This window comes from Tursiops truncatus, chromosome 20 (assembly GCF_011762595.2).
Source record: "Tursiops truncatus isolate mTurTru1 chromosome 20, mTurTru1.mat.Y, whole genome shotgun sequence".
NCBI lineage: Eukaryota > Metazoa > Chordata > Mammalia > Artiodactyla > Delphinidae > Tursiops > Tursiops truncatus.
In genome coordinates this window covers 55,057,030-55,080,410 of record NC_047053.1, presented here as the reverse complement: position 1 = coordinate 55,080,410, position 23,381 = coordinate 55,057,030, and the positions used below count along the sequence as shown (strand labels likewise).

The 23,381-nt window shown below is 38.2% G+C and overlaps 2 long non-coding RNA genes across 2 annotated transcripts in view; one reads left to right on the top strand and one right to left on the bottom strand.

Moving 5' to 3' along the window:
• Positions 1 to 23,381, top strand: part of LOC109550477 (uncharacterized) — a 218,600-nt gene that overhangs the window by 88,784 nt on the left and 106,435 nt on the right. The window lies entirely within an intron of this gene.
• On the bottom strand, positions 14,847 to 17,608 carry LOC141277359 (uncharacterized). The gene is made up of 3 exons (XR_012328632.1): positions 17,542 to 17,608; positions 15,066 to 15,141; positions 14,847 to 14,925 (listed from the first exon to the last, which is right to left on the bottom strand). It is a non-coding gene; the product is annotated as an uncharacterized lncRNA (long non-coding RNA).

Here is a 23,381-nt window from a genome sequence, read left to right as displayed (position 1 = left end):
CAGAGGGTGTAACAACATTTTCAGATTATTTATCAGAGAGATGTGGAAATCCACTCTATGCCCAGGTCCGGAAATGTGACTAGACACAGTTAATTAGTACATGCATACTATATGCTGATAGTATTATTATTTTTTTTTGTCCATAAAAGCTTTAGGAACATAGGCACATATACATTTACATTCAAGTTTGATAACACTGGTAGTTTCATTTCAATACAAATTATGTTAGAGAACTCAGTTTTCAGATATGGGCATATAAATGGGCTATTTGAAATTCTTTTTTTAAGTTTTATCGAAGTGTAGTTGATTTACTATGTTGTGTTAAATTCTGCTGTACAGCAAAGTGATTCAGTTATACATATATATATACTTTTTCATATTCTTTTCCATTCTGGTTTATCACAGGATATTGAATACAGTTCCCTGTGCTCTACAGTAGGACCTTGTTGTTTATCCGTCCTGTATATTACTAGTTTGCATCTGTTAACCCCAACCTCCCAATCCTTCCTCCCCCCCCACACCTTAGCAATCACTTGCGAAATTCTTTCTTTTAAATCTAGCTACAGAATTTGGTAGTGAATCTCTTGAGGAAAGATGCGCAGTTAGTTTGTCCCGGAACTCGTGGGGATAATTATACTGGTTTATGATCTGACTGCTCCAGGGCCTCTTTATACCACTCAGGCTGCGTATGGCTTGCCATGCTGATGCTGCATTAGATGGGTCTAGTAGCAGACACGTGGCTACAAGACAAGATCTCCCAAGTCCTCCTTAACAGTGGATTAAGGTTTTTCAGTCATTTTAAAGCAGATTGCAAGCTCCTCCATTATTTCATGTCAGGAGTCCGTCCATCTGGGATTGGACGATAACTTCATACTGATGGTAGAGCTCCAAAAGATTTGGATTTTTTTTTTTTTTTCTTTGTGGTACGCGGGCCTCTCACTGCTGTGGCCTCTCCCGTTGCAGAGCACAGGCTCCGGATGCACAGGCTCAGCGGCCATGGCTCACGGGCCCAGCCGCTCTGCGGCATGTGGGATCTTCCCGGACCAGGGCACGAACCTGCGTCCCCTGCATCGGCAGGCAGACTCTCAACCACTGCGCCACCAGGGAAGCCCTGGAAATATTTTTTTTTAAGTTTTTTTTAAATTGAAGTATAGTTAGTTTACAATGTTGTGTTAGTTTCAGGTATACAGCAAATTGATTCAGTTTTATATATATATATGTGTGTATATATATATATATTCTTTTTCAGATTCCTTCCCATTATAATTTATTATGATACATTGAATATAGTTCCCTCTCCTATACAGTAGGTCCTTGTTGTTTATCTATTTTATACACATAGCAGTGTGTATATGTTAATCCCACACTCCTAATTTATCTCCCCGTCACTCCCCGCTATTCCCTCTGGTAAACATACGTTTGTTTTCTATGTCTGTGAGTCTATTTCTGTTTTGTAAATAACTTCATTTATATAAATTTTTTTGATTCCACATATAAGTGATAGCATATGGTATTTGTCTTTCTCTGTCTGACTCACTTCACTTAGTATGATCATCTCTAGGTCCATCCATGTTGCTGCAAATGGCATTCTTTTTTCATTTTCATTATTTTATTCTTTTTTATGGCTGAGTAATATTCCATTGTGCATATGTACCTCTTCTTTATCCATTCCTCTGTCGATGGACACTCAGGTTGCTTCTGTCTGGAAATATTTCGATGGTTTCCCTCTGGTGTAGAAAACAGACTTGTTGCAGGCCTCACCCATTCAACCATCTCCATGACCCTGTAAGATGCATAGTGATATTTTCATTTTTATAGTTGAGGACACTGAGACTCAGAGAGGTTGAATAATTCCCAAGATCACACAGATAGGGAAAGAGGCTTCACTTAATATTAGAAAGAACATGGAATAAAACCTTAAGTTCACTAAGATTATAGAAAAATCTTAAACAGCTATTAGAAAGTTTGAATGCATTTGACATTGTGAGATATCCCTAAATCTTTAGCAATAAATGCGGTCTTCTATTTTCACCAGTGTCAAGTTCCCACCAGTTTAAAATTCTGTGTCTGTTCCTCCTGTTATCCATTCAGTTAACCAACTTCATGAAAGTATAATTTATCTCTGAAATTTATAGTTCTCCCTCAGCCTAACAAACGCGAATCATCGACTGTTTTAAGTTCCTTTCAAGGTAGATTATTTTGCCTCTAAAAATCATATGTCAGTAACTGAGCCATGTTCTAGCATCTCATTTAAGTTTAGATTTGTCATGATAAATGCTTCATTGTGTCATTAGATGGAATTCTTTGGCCACTTTAAAACAAATATTTAAAACGCCACTTCCTGAGGATAATGTTCCCATGGGTAGAGAAGATACTCTGTACCAAAAGAATAAGGTACAAAAAAAAAAACCCTCAAGGTACTTATAGCCACTGCAAGTTTCTTAATCGTACTTAATTCATCTTGTAAGACAACTATATTTGTACAAGCGAAAGCACACATTTTATTTAAGTAGACCAATTTGCAAAGAGCCCTGTACATACATTTGTAACCTACTATAAACATGAACACAGAGAGTCCTTTTATACTTTTTTTTATATTTTTATTTCATATCAAGGATTTCTACTGGCGTCAGTGGCAGTCTCAGAATTGGAAGGAGCAGTAAGGATGTAACAGGCAGTAGCTGAGACGATTTTAGCTCATTGGCTGAAAAAAAAATCTTGCATAAGTGATCTAACCAGTGAATCCTAATCTAAGAAATTTCATCCATTTCCATTTTTATGAGTGGAGTAAACAACATCAATAATAAGAATATTTGAACGAGGCTTACAGTTTTGGACCCTTGCATGTTTTAGTTGGGTGGAAGCTTGTAATAAATGACTTTCTGTCACAACCCAAGACAGCGCATTGCCACTTCCAAATACTCTTTACTAGAACTTCCACGATTAAATAGGGAAACAAAGGATTACGATACACATAAAACTCAGTTGTAAATTCACATTTTTACTGACACTTGAACATTAGTCTCCATTGAAATAGTCTTCGCATTTTAAAACTAGCATCTATTCCGGTCCAGTTTGCCAACATGCTTTTCAGAAAGTTTCTCAGAGATGTTAAAAGTATCCACAAGATGGGTTGGACCGTGAAATCCTGCATCTTATATAGGGTTTGTACTTTCATAACAGGGAGGGGATTATAACTTGCTAATTAGTCATATCAGTCTCTTCTGGTTTAAAAATAGCCTTTTTCATGTAATTCAGTCTCTGGCAGGAAAAAGTAGGCTTCATATTTCCCCTCCCAATGTCTTCAAATTGTGTCTGGGTATACACACTGGGGCCAGAGATCACTTTATTGACCTACGGACATCAGAGAAAGGGCTTCCGTTTATATGGTACCAAAAGAAAACCTAATACTGTCATATAACATTGTGAGGGGGCGATGTACAGCCCTTGGAATAGTTAATCTAACTTATTGGAAAACCCTGCCTCCTTTCTGATAAGGAAAGCAATCAGATATCTTTCATACTCAACCATCATGCAGGTCGTTTTTGAGTCTTCAGAGAGGAAATCAGCATTACTTAGAACCCAGAGCTTTCCAGTCATTTTAATAATACACAGAAGTTGAACGTGCATGGAGGGGGGATGGGAGGGTGGGCGGATCAAGTAAAATCAATTTTGTGCATTTTTTACTCCTAACTCCACTCGTCACTGGCCATTCCAGAAGTGGCTGTGAATTTATGCTTCTAGAAGCAGATATTGATAATTCATACATCCACACTATCAGTTATCTTGGGAGGAGAAGAAAAATGTCTGGCTTTGAAATTGATAGGGGTCTTGGGGTAAAAGGGGGATCGGTTTCCTTTTGCGGAATCCCTAGTGCACGATGCCGCTTAAGAGGAAGCTTACATTTCTCTTTTTCACTTTGTATGAAAAACACTATTCTCCCTCGAGCCCTGTGGTGAGGTTGAGGCAGCCAATGTCCCAGGTCTGCATTCCCAAACTCGTCCCCCTTTTTGCCTCGGAATGCCATTCCCTTGCTCCCAGTGAATCGCACATCCGTTGTTTTACCACCCAGCTTATTTGATCCCCGTGGAAGATGAATGGCTTTGACTAAAAAAATTAAACAATGGCAGAACTAAAGTGCAGCACAGACTAAACCTTACTGCCCCGCAGAGTTTCCTTTCTTTCTTCCCATTTCTGAGATCAGGTCTGGGTTTCTTTGCTATCCATGCGTATTTGCTGGAATTCTTTAAAATCACTGGTGTTTCTTTTTAGAAATTCGAAATTATGGTCATTTGTCTTTCATAGTTTTCTTTTCGGTAGGAAGCAGCGCCACGTGTGAATGGTCCACCAGATACAGAATGTGGAGATCGGGGATGGTGCCTTGTTTCTGTCACGTGACTCTTTGAACCTAGCTCCCAGATCTGTCACTTCAGAATACTTGTTTTCTCACTTGCAAAGTGGAAGCAATAGTTGCCTTGCTTTGACCTTTAGGGTAGTTGGGAAGATACAAAAATATGATGTATATAGAAGCAATTTGAAAACTTTAAAATGCACTAAATACGAAAGGAATTAGCTTGATAAAACTTAGAGCAAACTTATAAAATACACGTGAGTAGAAAACAAGCAGGGAAATATAACCTAAGTCTGTTGCAGTGTTTTATGGAATATGAATTAATCGGTGCAGAGATACGTAATTTTTAACTGGAAAATAGCATTTCTGAGCGACTGCTGCTACAATGACATTTCAGATTTCTATCTTGAGAGACAACCTGAATGAGGACCAAATCCTCATCACATACAAAATATTCTGTCACCAATTTCCATCATCCTGAAAATACAATCATTAACGTACTACATGGCTCAACAGCTAATGAAGTTTCTGGAAAGCCATTGTGCATTCTCCATTTCTTGCTCTCAGAGCCTGGAGGTTAAATTATCGGTATATTCAGTTTGGATGCCAGGATGAATGGCAGGCAGCCCTTCTCAGGGACTGGGACTGGTGAGTCTTTATGATGGAGGTCAGGGGTAGCACAGCGTCCACAGTGGGCGCTCTAGGATAATGCCGAGCTGACCTGAATGACCCTCCTCTACACAGCCCAGCAATGAGCTAGCTCACCGGGGGAAGGCTGCAAGGCTGCTAATCTGTGAATTCCCCAGGCATTTGGAGCCCTAGAGCATCCTGTTTCAAAGGCTAACATACCTGAAGATGCAAACTTGAGCTCTTCCAAATCTATCAGATGATCCTCGTTCCTTCCCACATCCTGTGGACATAGGCAAGGAGGCAGGGATTTAGGGTCCACACTCCTTAACGACCCATGGTGAGTCTAGACACATCTCATGAAATGAGGAGTTTCTAGAAGACAGCATTCACCCTACTTGCCCAGTGCCTGTAAATTTCTGCTTTTAGCCTCACCTTGTGTTGGGAGTACTTGCATTTTTCCTTTGCTTGGCAGCAGGACAACAAGCAAGGTAAATGCCATTCACCCTGGGGCCACAGCCTTCAGGAAGCAGCCAGAGGGTTTGACCCACCCCAGGAGTGAGAGAAAAACACCCTTATGAATGTCAGTGGGTCACGTGGCCTAACTTAGATGAGACTTAATTTTATATACATGGATCACTGAAACACCAGGCCAGCCTGGGGAGTGTGAGCTATCCCCAGGGATGTGTGGCAGTAGCCTGACCACACGAGCACAACTGGTTTCCAGGTGGTCAATGTCATGTTCACATACTGCTGAAGACCTGGAGAGATGAATATACTGTGAAAGAGAACCCCGGGCATTGAGGCCATTGGAAAATTTCAGGTGGAGCAGATTTCTCCTCCCTGGGCTAGGATGGGGATGGGATAGTACTTGCAGGCCTGTTGCCCCTTTGGAAGAGGAAGCACGGGGCTGAAGAAGCCTAGAAGGTAGTCCGAGTCTCCATATGAGGTGGAGAGATGTGGGGGCCGGGCAGGCAAAGACAGAGATGACTGGTAAAGCTCTTCTTGATGCTCTTTTATAAAAGTGTATGTGCCTACGCTTCTTAGAAGAAGGGATTGGAGAAGAGGGAATTGAAGAGATTAAGAAAACAAACAGAACTATTGGGCAAATGTGGAAACCAATGGTATTTAAGGAGATGTAGAGGAAAAGGACAGCAGGGAGAGAGAGAACAGAAGACAGATTAATCTACAAATTACATCAGTTTTTAGGAGATTGGAATCAAGAGTTTCTTTAGGGATGTTTCTGGAAGAAAAAGATTAATTGCTAGATGCCTCAGAATATGACCTGTGATTAAACCCTCCTTGCCACATTGACTCAAGCTTCCAAGATTAAGGAGCCGAGATGAAGCTCTTCTGCTTCCTTGTCAAGATTGTTTATCAAGTAACAAGTGGCAGGTATTGATGGGATGCAGCTGCACCACAGAATGGACACTAGTTAGGTACCCCCGAGGCTGAGGGAGAGACATGACTTAAAAGGTTTGAAGTTAAAGGAGCCTAGAGCTTATGAATTCCCTGAACAAAGGTGATCCATGACCCTCAGCATGGTCTCTTCAATCACACGTGTCCTTGGTATAGGGTGACTGAGACCATGGGATGCACAGTAATGGTTGTTGCTTGTCTCTATCTTTTCTTAAAATGAAATAAACCTGGCACTGAGTGGAGCCTATTATGTCTAATGAATCTGACTGTCCATTTGAACTCAGAATGACTGCCAATGGTCTGATGGCTCTGAACAGGGGAATAGTGACAAGAAAAGAAAAGAAAAGAAAAACTTCTGCGAACTTCTAGAATCAGGCCAGGGGTGATGGAGAAACAGAACAATAATGAAAATATCCTGGAGGCATTATCATAGAATTTGGATAGCTCAGGTAGGTACACAGGTGGAAAGTCCAGAGAAAGATGACTGTGCTTAGCATGAAACGAATGGTTCAAAGCTTCTGGGAAGAAGAACATTTAACATGTGAATTCCCAGAAACGATATAAAATAATTTATGTCTGTGTATCCTACAGAGGGGAAAGGAAGTGAGAAGAAGAGCTGCCAACATGAAAATGTCCCACCTAAATACTGGTGACATGGTGTATGTTTTCCTAGTGTTTTCCTAGTACCCCAAAGAATCTATTTGAATAGAAAAATAATAGAAGTTCATGACTTACTTAAACACCTGTGGTTTGGTGGTTTTGGGGTTGGATAAAACATCACTTTCCATACAAGTAATTTAGGTTAAAAGGAATTTCAATGGCTGAGAGCTGCACACTGGTTTCCATTGCTTTGGGGTTCACTTGCTAGTCATTCATTTACAGCACATCTCCTACGGATATTCTCCCATAAGTCCCTTTTTGAAAGCAGTCTCCTCTGACCATAGTTTTAAGGGAAGTAAAACATAGTAGTGATTCAGGAGGCTCTTTAACAGATGTCATTAGTAAGAATTATAAAGCCAAAGACAAGCAACATAGGCAAAATCCAACATTTCAATATTGACAAGAACGTGGACCAGATGACAAGAAGGCTGTGAAAATAATTTAGACAAATCAGGCAGTGCATAGAATAGTAGCATTCAATCAAACACTTAACCAACTTGGGTAGATTCAAATTTAAAAAATGAAGTGAAGTTGGTTAGTGTTTTAACTTTAATTCTTGGACTTTGTGTCACGAGATCAACTCATGTGGAGGAGATGCACTTGGAATCTAATGTCCATGATGGCTAATAATGACCTCAAGTTTCCAGGGAGTGCCAGGTGAATGATTACCTTGCACGTCAAAAATCTCCCATCAGTAAGGACCTTCAGACTAGTAAGAAGAATCTCCAACATTCCTGAAATGATATCTTTGTTTCTATCAATGACCTATCACTTTTAATTCTGAAAAATTTGACAAGAGATATAGTTAGATACACAAAGTTAATAAACCCAAGACATTAATTCATCTTGCGGGGTAATCTGTACTGGTGTTCACAGGTTGTGTAATGCATAGAGGCAACTTAATATTTTAGATAATTTCTTAGGATAGCCTTGGAATTCTGACGTAAAATAATTGAGTAGCCGACCTTAGAATTGGGATTTTTAAATGGATTCATTTCATTTCTTTAGTATATTTATAAGCCAGAACATTTGCAAACATTTATTTATGGAAGTCATTTTTCAATCAGTGACACCACTGGAAGGCAGTTACAAGGACTAAGCAAAATAAATAATTCACTAATTCCTTGTTTCAGGATGAGAGACAGGGAAAAGGTCCCAATTAATGAGACAGTGGGAATCTGATGTTTGGAGACTAACAACTTAGTAACCTTCAGTTAAAGTTGCAGCCCTGGCATTTCTAAAAGTATTGTGGTTCCTAACATTCTAACTGATTCAGGCTTAAAGCAATAGAGAAAAACCTTTGATCCTTTATAAGGTGTAAATTAGTTGTTGCCCCAATAAATTAACTTACTATTTTCTTTTTTTTATTAAAATAATTTCATCTTTTAGAAAATCAGTGTGCTATATCTACTTAGCTTAAAATAGTTTTGTGCTAAAATAGATGTTTCTTTTTAAGGTGCGGTAATGCTGTATGTTTCAAAATCATGGTCCCAATTTTATGGAATTCAGTCCTTGGGTTGAGGTCAGCAGGGGGCTAGTGTGGCTGTGAGGAGTGAAACAAGTGAGTGAGGGGCAGTGATGTCTCTGGAAATGAACCCACCAGAAAGCAAAAGAACTGCAAGCTCATCAATGTACCCTAGATCTGTCTTTACACATTTCAGATCAAAACAACTCATTATGCAGGCATCTAAATTCCAGAGCAGCGGGGGCATCTTTCCTAAGTCTCTTCTAATCCTTTTATAGTAAAGTTTCTCTTTGATAGATATGTTTTTGTTTCTTGAACAACATTCAGCAATGTTGACTTCTTCCATGCCTTACCGAACAGTGGGCTTTTGTCAGAATATTTATTTCTTGACATCCCAATTACAAGTTATGCCAGGTGATATGGTTGTCATTTCTCCATGTTTCTTAGTGCTTTGAAAATTTCAAACTCAAGACCATGCTACATTGCCCACTTTTTCTGAAATGCCTTTTCTTCACATCATCATCATTCTGCTCATTAAAAGATTATGCCCTTTTTTCACAGAAATAGAACAAACAGTCCTAAAATTTGTATGGAACCAAAAAGACCCCAAATAACCAAAGCAATCTTGAGAGAGAACAAAACTGGAGACACCACACTTCTTGATTTCAAACTATATTACAAAGCTCTAGTAATTAGAACAGTATGATATTGGCATAAAAACAGACATGTAGATCAATGAAACAGAATAGAGAGCCCAGAAATAAACCTATGCATATGGTCAATTAACTTACAACAAAGGAGGAAATAATATAGAATGGGGAAAAGACAGTCTCTGCAATAAACGGTGCTAGGAAAACTGAGCAGCTATCAATACATGCAAAAGAATGAAACTGGACCACTATCTTACACCATACACAACAACAAACTCAAACTGGATTAAGGACTAGAACGTAAGACCTGAAACAATAAAGCATCTAGAAGAAAACATAGATGATAATCTCCTTGATATAGATCTTGGTAATCATTTTTTGAATATGACACCAAAAGCAAAGGCAACAGGAGAAAACATAAACAAGTGGGACTACATCAAAGTAAAAACCTTCTGCACAAAAAAGGAAACCATCAATCAAATGAAAAGGCAACTTACAGGATGGGAAAATATCATTTCAAACATGTATCTTATAAGGGGTTAATATCTGAAATATACAACAAACTCATACAACTCAATAGCCAAAAACCCTATCTGATTAAAAAATGGACAAAAGATCTGAATAGACATTTTTCCAAAGAACACATACAGATGACCGACAGGTACCATCATTAATCATCAAGGAAATGCAAGTGAAAACCACAGTGAGATACCACCTCACACCTGTTAGAATGGCTATTATCAAAAAGACAAATAACAAGCATTAGTGAGGATGGGAAAAAAGGGAATCTTCTTGCACTGTTGCTGGGAATGTAAATTGGTGTAGCCACTATGGAAAACATTATGGAGGTGCCTCAGAAAATTAAAAATAGACCTACCATATGATCCAGCAATTCCACTTCTGGGTATTTATCCAAAGAAAGCAAAGACACTAATTTGAAGATATATACACCCTCATGTTCATTGCAGCAGTATTTACTATAGACAAGATATGGAAAAGACCTAAGTGTCCATAGATGAATGGGTGGACTAAAAAAGATGTGATTATATGTATATATAATATGGAACATTATTCTATAATAAAAAAAACAATGAAATCTTGCTTTTTGTGACAGCATGGATGGACTTTGAGGGAATTATGCTAAATGAAATGTCAGAAAAAGACAAATACCTTATGATCTCTCTTATATGCAGGATCTAAAAATCAACCAACCAACCAAGCAAACAAAAAACAAGCTCATAGATACCAAGAACAGACTGGTGGTTTCAAGAGGCAGGGAGTGGGGATGAGAGAAATGGGTGAGCAGGTTTTTTGTTTTTGTTTAAATAAATTGAACTTAAATAAGGTTATATCCTGGAGCCTATATTAACCCTTTCCTGGGATGCATCTTATACATCTCTGACTCAAAGATCAAGTTCTGGAGCCTTCAGCTTCACATCCTCCTTAAGCTCATGGTCTATCCTGCAACCTTCCAACAGCAGATTGTATCTGTCAAACACGTGAGGGGGGCAGGGAACACTTTTATTTAGATTTAAGCCAAAAGAAAAAAAGAATTCCTACCTCTTTGCTTACAAATGAAAGTAGGGTTGAAAGGATCAGAATCATCTGAATGAGTGCCTTATTTTTTTGTTTTTCTTTTTTTTTTTAATTGTATTTTATATTGGAGTAGAGTTGATTTACAATGTTGTGTTAGTTTCAGGTGTACAGCAAAGTGATTCAGTTCTACATATACACATATCTATTCTTTTTCAGATTCTTTTCCCATATAGGTCATTACAGAGTATTGAGTAGAGTTCCCTGTGCTCTACAGTAGGTCCTTGTTGATTATCTATTTTATCTATAGTAGTGTGTGTATGTTCATCCCAACTTCCTAATTTACCATTGGCCCCCTACCTTGCCCCTTTGGTAACCATAAGTTTGTTTTCTAAGTCTGTGAGTCTGTTTCTGTTTTGTCATCATCTGAATGACTGTCTCATTTTTTTATGCACTTAAAAATATCCCCTTACGGAGATTGATTCATGCCAATACACTCACTGTCTTGCCCAAAGGCAAGTGCTGGCTACTGAATTAAAGATATAGTTCACGTGATTTGCTTATTTTATATTTAATTCTCAGCTTGAGTTTTTACATTGGATATTTCTCGAGCAACCACCAGGGCTTTCTGGCCCTGCCTCAGACCTAGATTTGTAACTGATTTGAAGGGTCGGCTGTATCTGGCTTTCAATGAAAGGTCAGTTAGAACTACCAGGCAGCCCTCCTCCTGCTACTCCAGGTTGTCCGTACGATAATGAAAACAAATCTTTTTGATGCCAAAGAGCAGCTTAGTTCTTCCGATGTCTCCTGTCTTGCTCCCTCCCAATTCCTGCAGGTTCTTAGACTTGCAAGTTGGCAAAATACAGCTAGGGTGAACATGACTCTTTCCTTTCATCCTTTACCTGGGCTGAACAGTTGGTTTATTTTGTGTGTGTGTGTGGTACGCGGGCCTCTCACTATTGTGCCCTCTCCCGTTGTGGAGCACAGGCTCCGGACGCGCAGGCTCAGCAGCCATGGCTCACGGGCCTAGCTGCTCCGCGGCATGTGGGATCCTCCCGGACCGAGGGCACGAACCCGTGTCCCCTGCATCGGCAGGTGGACTCCCAACGACTGCGCCACCAGGGAAGCCCTGGGTTGAACATTTTGAGCAGAGATTCAGAATGATTTCTAACATCAATTAATTGTCCAAGGTTGGACAACCATTTCCATAAGAAAAGTACTAATCTGGAGTCCTTTCTTCTATTGAGAAGAAACAGACTCATCTGACCAGTAAGAGCAAATCTTATAAAATGTTAAATTCCCTTTTCACAAAGATTCGAGATGAGACTGTATCTCCTGTACTAGAAATGGTGGTCATGAGGAGAAATATTTAGCTGAAAGAAGCCTCCTGGCGACTGGAAGAGGAACTAATAGCTCAGTGAAAATATAAAAAAGACATTCTGCAGAAAAACAAAGCCAAAAGAAGCTAAGGATATCTCCTCAGAATGTGAAAAAGAATGAAGAAATGAAAACTAGAGAATAAAGGTGAGAGACAGAGACAAGGAGAACAGATACAAGAACCCCAATAACAGAAATGGTGGAAAGGAAAATACAGAACATGCAAAGCAAAAGCAAACAAAGAAAGAAAAACCCCACAAAATAAACAACAAAACAAAACAAAAAGCAAATCTCCAAGCTGAAAATGAATGTGCTCTTTCATATTAAAGGGTTATAGCAAATTCTAAGAAAAGATAATGGAAAGCTACAAAAACAAACTATATGTACAAATGTATGTAAAATATATTTTTAATTGAAAGACAGATGGGGAAAAATCCTACAAACATACAGGTGTAGGAGAGATTAAAAACAAAAAGGTTACCGACTAATGAAATGAAAAAAGTAGGTGGACATGAGATTTCTTCTCCCAGAACTAAATTTTGGGGGATAATGAAGTATATTATAATGAAGTTAAGGAGTAGAGGAAGAAGTCCAATAATTTTCTATTCAGCTGAACTATTGCTTAGGTATAAAGTAAACACTTAAATATGTTTAGAAATACATTTCAGAAATGCAAGGGCTCAGAGAATGTGTAACACCCAATTACCTTTCCTGAAGGAAGCATAAATAATCAAGTGATGGGAAATCTATGATAAAAGAGAAATGATGATGAACAGTGAAACCACTAAAATATTATAATATCAGTCATTGCTAATGTCATTATGACACTTTAAGAAAGTGTATAAGTAATCAAAGAAAACGCAAAATCAGAATGTTGTCAGGAAGAAAAAGAAAATTCATGCTGACTAAATTTCATATACTTTTTTCATAACAGAGAGAGTATGAACAGTTTTATCCTCATTAAGCACAGAGAAGGAGACATTCATATTATATTGGACTTACCTGACTATTCACTTACAAACAAGAAATCCAGCTCTGATTAAGTGGGCAGGGAATTTACTGCAAGGGTTTTAGGTAGCTCTCACAATTGACAGGGAGATTGTAGGAAAGGGTTCAGGCAGAATCAGAGGGAGGCAAATCACAATCTATCATGACTCTGAACGGATGATTTATATGCCTACACCAGAACCATTATCCTGGGAAACCTGCCAGCTTGGTTGGCACCAGGGCTCCTAACAGCCTGACCAGCTGTGGGGTCTTAATTACCCTGTAGCCACAGGGAATCAGCTCTCCTGAAACTGCACCTTGAGAGCATGGCCAAATGTGCAAAGCCTTCGGGAAGCACACCCGACTGGCTAGACCAAGAACATTTGTCCACCTCTCAGCTGCCAGAAGGATCCAGCCACCACTCTCTCGGCCCTGCCTCCTCACGACTGGAATGTCTGTAATTTGCAAAGGGGGAAAGGACAAATGTCCACTCCAGGAAAAGGCACACACAGAAATGTACATGGACAGCCTCGCGCTTTTTAATGGACTGTGAATTGGAGCTCTTTGGTAGGAAATTTGAAAAGCGCTGGACTAGCTGGTATAAAACATATCTACCTATCTATCTATCTATATGAGGTGGACGTGAGATTTCTTCTCCAGAACAAAATTTGGGGACAGCAGTTAATGGAGTGCATTATGAGGATGTTTAAGGAGTAGAGAAAGAACTCCAATAATTTTCTGTCCGCTTACACTATTGCTTAGACATAGTGAAAACATCTAAATATTCAGTATTCTCAGAAGTGCGTTTCAGAAATGCAAGGGCCATATATATATATATATATATATATATATATATATATGTATATTTTTGACTCAAGGTTTTAGAAGGGTGACCATTATTCTAGGCATGACAGTTAAAATCAGAGTAAGATCTCTCATTTTCTCTTCAGTAGATCCTACTGCTCTGGCCTAGGATCACAGTCACACCTACATTTGGCTTAAAGACCAAATGTAGGGCTGCAAAAATGAGGATTTATGTCTCTAATATAATGAGGCTTCAGATTCAGGATAACCTAACACGACTCTTTTCTCAGTGAATTTTACCTAAATGTCAAAATTTGTGTACCAGGACTAGCTCCAAATATTTTCCTTGCCACCCTGATCTGGCCTCCAGACAAGAACATAACTTATAGAGGCTCCAGTTGCAGTGAATTTAAAGTGGGTCGCTTTTATGTTTACAAGGGTCTCCCTGCCAAGTTCGAAAACCTGGAAACTTCTGTTAGCATGCTTGAGACGGTACTCAGGGCGAGGGTTTGAGTCCTCACTGCCTCCTACTTCTCAACACTTTTGGAAGTTGAAAATGGCCGTGATTTTCAACTATTTCAGGTAGTATTTTGGTTCCTTTGCTGCATCTTCAGATTTGAGGATGTCAAGATAGTATTTGTCTGATTAGATTTTCCATTATTTAGATAATTTTGCAGTCACACCGCATACAGCTTTTCTTCTGTACGTCCGTGACCAGTCTCAGAGAACCTGATCTCCAGCATTCATCTATTCTTTTCAAATGTAGATTTTATCCTGATGCCAAAAACTAGAAAAAAATATCATCAGAGTGGAAAGTTGTAATATTTTTGACTGTTATTGTCAAAACATAAAAATTATTTCAACTCCTATTAGGGCTATAGGACCCAACATGCATATCTAAAGGTATGATATTTCGCTGATGAGGTGATGATGGTTTATTCATTAGTAAACAAACACTTACTGATTTATCTCTGGGTCAGACACACCTCTAGGCACTGGAAACACATCATTGTATCGTAAAAACAAAACCCTGCTCAGGGGCAGCTTCCATGCTAGTGGGGAGAAGCAGAAAATAAATAAGTCAACCAACTTATAGAACAGGTTACCACATGGTAATTGATGTGGAGCAAAACATACAAGGAAGAGGGAAACGGGTTTGCGATTTTCAATGAGGTGGTTATGAACGTCTTACCCTGCACTTAACTTTACCACATGGACTTGAAGAATGTTGGAGATGATGACTGTGATGTCTGGTCAGAGGAAATAGCCTGTGGAAACACTAGAATGAATAGCCTGTGGGAAGATGACCATTTCCAAGCATCAGGAAGGGACTAGGGTGGCAGCAGAATGAACATGGCAGGTAGGTGATGACGATGGTGGGGACGTGCCTGAAAGCTTATCCATGTTCCCTGACTCAAAATATGTCATGAGGGCTTCCCTGGTGGCGCAGTGGTTGAGAGTCCGCCTGCCGATGCAGGGGACGCGGGTTCGTGCCCCGGTCTGGGAAGATCCCACATGCCGCGGAGCGGCTGGGCCCGTGAGCCGTGGCCGCTGAGCCTGCGCGTCCGGAGCCTGTGCTCCGCAACGGGAGAGGCCACAGCAGTGAGAGGCCCGCGTACCGCAAAAAAAAAAAAAAAATGTCATGAGGCTCCAAGATCAAGGAACGTGGTGCCAGTGTCTCCTGTATTCAACTCAGCAGAGAAAGGGTCCTCATAGCGAAAAGGAATCCTCAGGCTGTTACATCCACGTGGATGGAAAGATGCCTTAAGTACTAAACATTCATGGCATTAATTTCGAGCAAGTCCGTGTACGCAAAGTGAAGAAGACAGGAAATACTTTTTTCCAGGTTTTCGTAACAGTTTGTATACAGATTCTGAAGCACAAACAAGGGGCATGCTGGTTGGCTGTACGTAACGGAGGAGAGATAGATTTGAAGTTCTGAATAAGAAGTAGAGAATTGCAGTCTGGCTAACAGCCTGGGAGAATAGTGAGGCTTGAGGAGAATGCCAGAGAGAGACAGCCCTGGTGGTTCCCAAGGATCTGGAGGAAACGAAGACTCGAAATGAAATTTCAGTTGAGAATTAGATATAAAAGAAGCAGACAACAGCGTCTCCGCTCTTAATCCGGTAGCAACACTTTACCTTGGCCAAGAGCGTGAATGTATCAACTCTTATCTATCCTGTAGAGCAGGTGTCCGTAAATAGCTGTTGGATCAATTAATCTGATTTTGTCATACCTAACAAAAGTTCTTTGAGACTCCGAGTTCCACACCACATAAAAACCCATCTTGTCTACGTTTCCCTCAACAGCTCTAGACGAAAGCTTTCCATCAAGAATGAAGACTTTGCCAAATTGGCAGGACTTAGTAGTTTTCTTCTTAGTTTTATAAGCCCATGATCCATCTTGGTCCTTTTCTGCCTGATGAGGTTGTGATTGACTATAGGTTGCTTCCCAACCCAGATGTGGATTTTTTTTTAATTGTTTTTATGGTCTGTTAGCAGATCCATGCCAACCTGATGGGCTACAACCATGCCAACCCTTGCTCCCCTGATAATATTTACATCCTGTATAAAAAGAGAGGATAGAAACTAGTATTTCTAAGATTCTGATGTTTCAAAAACAATGCTCTATGATCTTATTCATAATTCATCATTGCTCTTTGAGGCAGGTTCTTTACAAATCAATATAATGGGGCTGAAGAATGTCAAGGCTATGCTGCTTATTATGTATAATCGATCACATCGACCTGATTCGAAAATCTGTCCTGTTTTCATTTCATTGGATTCATATTGTTCTCATTCCCCAAAGCTGAGTTCCTCTGTCTTGACTGAATCGGGATTTTGCCTGGTTCTTTCCTTACCTTTTTACCGCTATCTCTGTAATACCACAACTTAAAAATCTTTTCTACTTGCTTAATGAAAAGCAGAAGCTGGAGGTGAGGGACAGTTGGACACCAAGATATGTTAAACTCCTACCACTTGGACGTAGGCTTTGAGAGGTACCTTTCTTCCACCATGTTATGTCCCCTTTAAAAAACCTGTTCATTAAATGAATTACAACATTTATGCATTATTACATGAGGATCAGAGAGAACAGTTCATATAGTTGTGTTCAAGCTAATAACTAGCAGAGCTGAGGTTGCACAAAAGTCCGTCTCTCCTCAAAGTCCTTGAAATTAATTTTTTCTATGTTACCGTCTTCCTTATATTCTTTAGTCTTCTGCCTGAATTCTCCCTCTTTTCTGAAGACTTCAGTACTTTTAAAAAATGTATTTTATTGAAGTATAGTTGATTTATAATGTTGCGTTAATTTCTGCTGTACAGCAAAGTGATTCAATTATACATATATATTCTACATTCTTTTTCATATTTTTTCCATGATGGTTTATCACAGGATACTGAATATAGTTCCCTGTGCTATACTGTAGGACCTTGTTGTTTATCCATTCTATATGTAATAGTTTACATCTGCTAATCCCAAACTCCCGATCCATCCCTCCCCCTCTCCCCTCCCTCTTGACAACCACAAGTCTGTTCTCTATGTCTCTGAAGACTTCAATACTTTTAATGCTATTAATTACAATAGAGAAAGTCCTCTGGTAGCAGAGGAAACTCTCCTTGACAGTGGCTGGGAGTCTGGGGCAGAATGTTCTTAAGCGGGAGCAGTACCATTAGAGCATCTCTTCAGCTTGTATGTCCTCACGACCAAATTACTCTCGGGCAGGGTTGAGAGTAGAATGCAGCGAAATATTTACAAACAATCACCATTCTATTAGCAGACAGACTTAGAGATACACAAAGAGAAAGACAAAAATAAGAAAGTGAGTTAGATATTCAGTGTTACTCATAGACCCACCATCCCTTTGAATAGGTTTGAACTGAGCATAGCAAGCCCTTGGACTTTCTGTATCAGACTCTGGGGACATTGGCAGATTGGTTGGCAGGTTGACCTCAGCTTTGTGGCCAAGTCATCCTGCAAAGGAGAGAATACACATGAAAAGCCCTGGGCAAAGTTTATTTTCATACACAAACTATTATTTTAAATGTGAAATATGTTCATTGCATATTATTAAAAATATACAGAAACTCTCTCCTAAAGCCGTCAATCATAGGTAACTTCTGTAAATAACTTCCCACGTGCTTTACCAAAATTTTAAATTCTACATTTGAAAAATATAATATGGCCTATAATACACTTCAACTTACTATATTGCATGATATAACATATAGTGCACAACTTTCTATTTTGTCATAGATAGAGCTAGCTCTGTCTCTTTCATGACTGTATTGTATTCTAGTATTTAGTTATCACTTATGCATAATGTTTTAAATTTTAAAAAATAAAGGTGAAATAAATATATTTGTACATGTATCTTTTGTTTTTATGTCTCTGTAGGACATTAGAATTAAAAAGAATGGCTGTGTAGGTGTCTTATATAATTAGATGGACATAGGCTAGTTGCTCACCAATAGTTTTCATACTTTAAACTTCCACCAAGAGTTAAAAACAAATGACAGTTTTTTCTAAAGTCCTCCAAATTGGATATTATCAGTCTTTTTGGTCTTTCCAGTTGGATGAATAAAAAATGATATCTCACTGCTAAAATTTATATTACTGAGTTTGATTCTTTTAAAAAATTTAATTAGCAACATGTATTTTTTCTGTGAATTGCCTATTTACATCTTAATGTAATTTTGTTATTGGAATGCAGACTAATTTATACCTGACTTTCTGGTTGTATTTTACACATTATAAGTATTAATAATTTATTTGTTTATTAATAGGTGTTAATAATTTATTTAAGTAATTATTAATAGTTTATTATTTTATGTGTTGAAAATATTTTCTCTGGCTTGTCTTTCAAGGGTCACCCTGGTTTTTGGTCTTCTTTGTTTATTTGCTTGTTTTTGGTTATATAAAATGCTGTTTTAATTCCATTAGAATAATGAATATTCCCCTCTTATTTAATGATACCCTTAAAAAGAGTTTTCCACTTAAATTTTATTTTAAAACATCATCTATATTTGCTTTTATTCCACTAAAGTTTTTGTCTGTTTGTTTTTGGGTTTTTTTAGGTAGCTTAACAGAAATTTATTTTCTCACACTTTGGAGGCAGGAAGTCCAAGATCAAGGTGCCAACAGGGTTGGTTTCTGATGAGAGTTCTCTCCTTGGCATAGAGACAGCTGCCTTCTCACTGTGACCTCACGTGGCCTTTACTCTGTGCCTAGGCACTCCTGGTGTCTCTTCCTCTTCTTATAAGGACACAGGTCCTACTGGCTTAGGACCCCACACTTATTACCTCATTTAACCTTAATTACCTCCTTAAAGGCCCTATCTTCACATGCAGTCATCTAAGGGCTAGGGCTTCAAAATGTGAATTTTGAGCAGACACAGTTCAGTCCAAAACAGCACATGTGCGTGAGTTTCTTTGGGAAGCTTATCAAGAAGTGAAACTGCTGACTCCTAGGGTGAGCATATGGTCAGCTTGAGTAGATGATGGCAAACTGTTCCCCCAAGTGGTTGTACCAATTCACACTCCTGACCAAAGTGCTTGAAAGTCTCTATTGCTCCTCATTCTTGCCAGTCCTCGGTATGTCAGTCATTTTATTTATGTATTTATTTATTTGCGGTACGCGGGCCTCTCACTGCTGTGGCCTCTCCCGTTGCGGAGCACAGGCTCTGGACGTGCAGGCTCAGCGACCATGGCTCACGGGCCCAGCCGCTCCGCGGCATGTGGGATCCTCCCAGACCAGGGCACGAACCCGTGTCCCCTGAATCGGCAGGCGGACTCCCAACCACTGCGTCACCAGGGAAGCCCCATGTCAGTCATTTTAAATTGTGCTGATGTGGTGGGTGCATAATGACATCTTCTTGGCTTTCATTTGCATTACTCTGGTTATTCATGAGGTTGAGTGCCTTTTCATTTTTTAGTGCCCATTTGGATATCCTCTTTTGCGAAGTACTTGTTCAAGAGTTTTGCCCATTTTTCTGTTGGGTTGAGATTTTTTCTTACTGATTTGTGTAGGAGTTTGAAACAATATATTAATGATAGCCCTCCTGTTAGTTATACACAGCATTGCAAATATATTTTCCCCTCTGTTATATATCTTTTTATTTTCTTTATTATGTATTTATCTTATATTCCTTTATCATGTATTCCTTATCATAAAAAAAATCTTAGTTTTAAAATAGTTAAATTTTATCAGTCTTTTTTTGATGATGTGTTAATGTAGGTTTATTTTATTTTATTTTTTTATACAGCAGCTTCTTATTAATTATCTATTTTATACATATTAGTGTATATATGTCAGTCCCAATCTCCCAGTTCATCCCACCACCACCACCCCACTCCACCCGCTTTCCCCCCTTGGTGTCCATACTTTTTTTCTCTATATCTGTGTCTCTGTTTCTGCCTTGCAAACCAGTTCATCTGTACCATTTTTCTAGATTCCACATATATGTGTTAATATACGATATTTGTTTTTCTCATTCTGACTTACTTCACTCTGTATGACAGCCTCTAGGTCCATCCATACCTCTACAAATGACCCAATTTCATTCCTTTTTATGGCTGAGTAATATTCCATTGTATATACGTACCACATCTTCTTTATCCATTCGACTGTCATTGGGCATTTAGGTTGCTTCCATGACCTGGCTATTGTAAATAGTTCTGAACATTTGGGTGCATGTGTCCTTTTGAATTATGGTTTTCTCTGGGTATATGCCCAGTAGTGGGATTGCTGGGTCATATGGTAATTCTATTTTTGGTTTTTTAGGGAACCTCCGTACTGTTCTCCAAAGTGGCTGTATCAATTTACATTCCCACCAACAGTGGAAGAGGGTTCCCTTTTCTTCACACCCTCCCCAGCATTTGCTGTTTGTAGATTTTCTGATGATGCCCATTCTAACTGGTGTGAGGTGATACCTCATTGTAGTTTTGATTTGCATTTCTCTAATAATTAGTGATGTTGAGCAGCTTTTCATGGCCATCTGTATGTCTTCTTTGGAGAAATGTCTATTTAGGTCTTCTGCCCATTTTTGGATTGGGTTGTTTGTTTTTTTAATATTGAGCTGCATGAGCTGTTTACATATTTTGGAGATTAATCCTTTGTCCGTTGATTTGTTTGCAGACACTTTCTCCCATTCTGAGGGTTGTCTTTTCATCTTGTTTTATTCCACTATAGTCTTTATATGTACCTTTTAAAGTTTGAATTCCAACATCGTACCAGAGAGTAGTAACTCTTTAATACAGAGTTAATACTCTTTGGTACAGAGAGTGATGATAGAATTCAAACTTTAAAAAAACTTATATTTGTTTTTAAATAGCTATTTTTAAAGTCTAATGGCTCACAACCAAGAGAGTATTCTCCCACAGATTTATGTTTTAGGGTGGATAACATCGTGAAGTGTTTTTATGAATATGTATTTCACATCTAACAAATATAACTATATAAATACATGTATATACAATATATATATATAAACTATATGTATGTATGTCTATACCTACACATGGTTATATTTTATATTAGGCCTGTGTACATATATATAAATATAATCTTATCTATCTTCCAAATATTTTAATTGCCTTGCACAAATATTTTTTAGCAAAATATAAACTTTTTAGAATATTACAAAAAATAAAATAAATTTACACATAAAATTTGAGTTTTATAATTTCATATTTAATGTAGTCAACTGACAATTTATGTTGGCTATTCTTTTCAACACATTTTGAATTTTTTTTTAACAAATTTTATAAATAGGTTGGTTTCATGGTCTATTTCAGGAACCAACCCAAAGAAACATAAAGTTAAGATAAATGGACCTAATTAGTTAAAATGATGTATTCTGTCCTTTTAAAAAAGAGTTGAATATGTACTTTATCTCATCCCACTTAATAACATAAACAGACATAACTGAACACTTTAGTAAAATAACACCCTTGCCAATTCATTATCCAGAACTGAAACTTAAGTCTGGTTTATTTTTCGGGTTCATATGTAAATTGATTTTCAAATGGTGATTTTTCATTCCTAATAATATTTTAACATATTTTCTTTCACAAAATGTGGAGGCTCTGTAATACAAAAGTAATAGTTGATCTTATCTCGTGCTGAGGACATTTCAGAAATTTAAATACAGGAGTCTCAGACAATTGAGCTAAATTGATCTGCTTTCAAAACAAAAGTTAAAATCAGAATACCCTCGGGTAATTTTTGTTTCCCGTAGCTGCTGCTGTTTGTTAAACTTATACCAGGAACCATAGAAAAAAGAAATTCCTGCTACATGAATACGTCACCTAATACGTAGACATTTATTGACTCATTAAGCATCTAGCACCCAAGATGAGTTCTAAAAGTGAAAAATGGCAAGGCTCCATTCCAAAGGGAAAAAAAAAGATTGTTTCCGCTCTGATTTGCTTTTTAAAAAACACCAGTGTTTATCCTAATAAAATACATTCCATAATTTGCAGTTTCCTCACAGTCAGACCTTAAGTTAATAAACATGTAAAATAGGTGAAAATATTTCTCCATGAATATTTACTTACATAATTTCTAAGGGAGAGGTCGTAAATACCACTTTATGCAGAAAGAAATGATTTATTTTACTACATTCTCGCAATTTAAAAAGAAAAATCATATTACAAAGACTATCTTGAACATCCTTTAAATTGTTTTTTTTTCTGTCTTTGCTTTGCTCTGCATTTTAAATTAACCCAGAGAAATAAAAAGAAGAACGAGAGAAAACCAAGGCATTATGACAGGCATTATTTTATGTATGAGTCTAAATGAGATTTTCAAAAATGGATACCGTATTCCTTAAATGGATCTGTGTGGTCAAAGACCATTAGGCAAGTTTGGAAGATTCCATGGGGAAACCTGAGGCCAGACGTTTCAACCCCACCGGACTGAGTCCACTGTTTGTCTTTCTGCATGGAAAATTAATAAATGTATCAATCTCCTACCAGCGGCCCTGAACTAGGGAACATAAAGGAAATAGAATAAGTGGGGAAAAAAATTGCACATGTGCTTCCCACCCCCATCGTTTCTCTTCTGTGTGTTGAACTTATTTTTCCTTCAGGTCTTTTCATATTCTTCTTTTTTTTCCTTGTTATTAGTTATGTCTCTTAGCATTTATGACTACATTGCGTTTTGTCTGCCTGAAAATGATGTCTCATAACTTGGACAGGGGCTGTAATTTAATGGAATTGGCCACCTTTGCATACTTTCTGCTCAGAAGATCAGTCAGTGGCCTTGACGAGTCAGATTTCATTAAATGATTTTGGTTTCAAGGAAAAGAAAAAAATTAAAAGGAGAGTTAAGGAAACTGCAGTCAGGAAACAGGTATGGTGCCAACAGCCATAGAGCCTGGGATTCCAAAAGTCGTTTCAACATTTCAGAACTGATAAGCTAATTAACTATTAAAACAGAAACACTCTTAGGATACCTATGACCAAGGTTATAAATACACTTCTTTTCAATTCCTCTTTCTTTCCTTTTC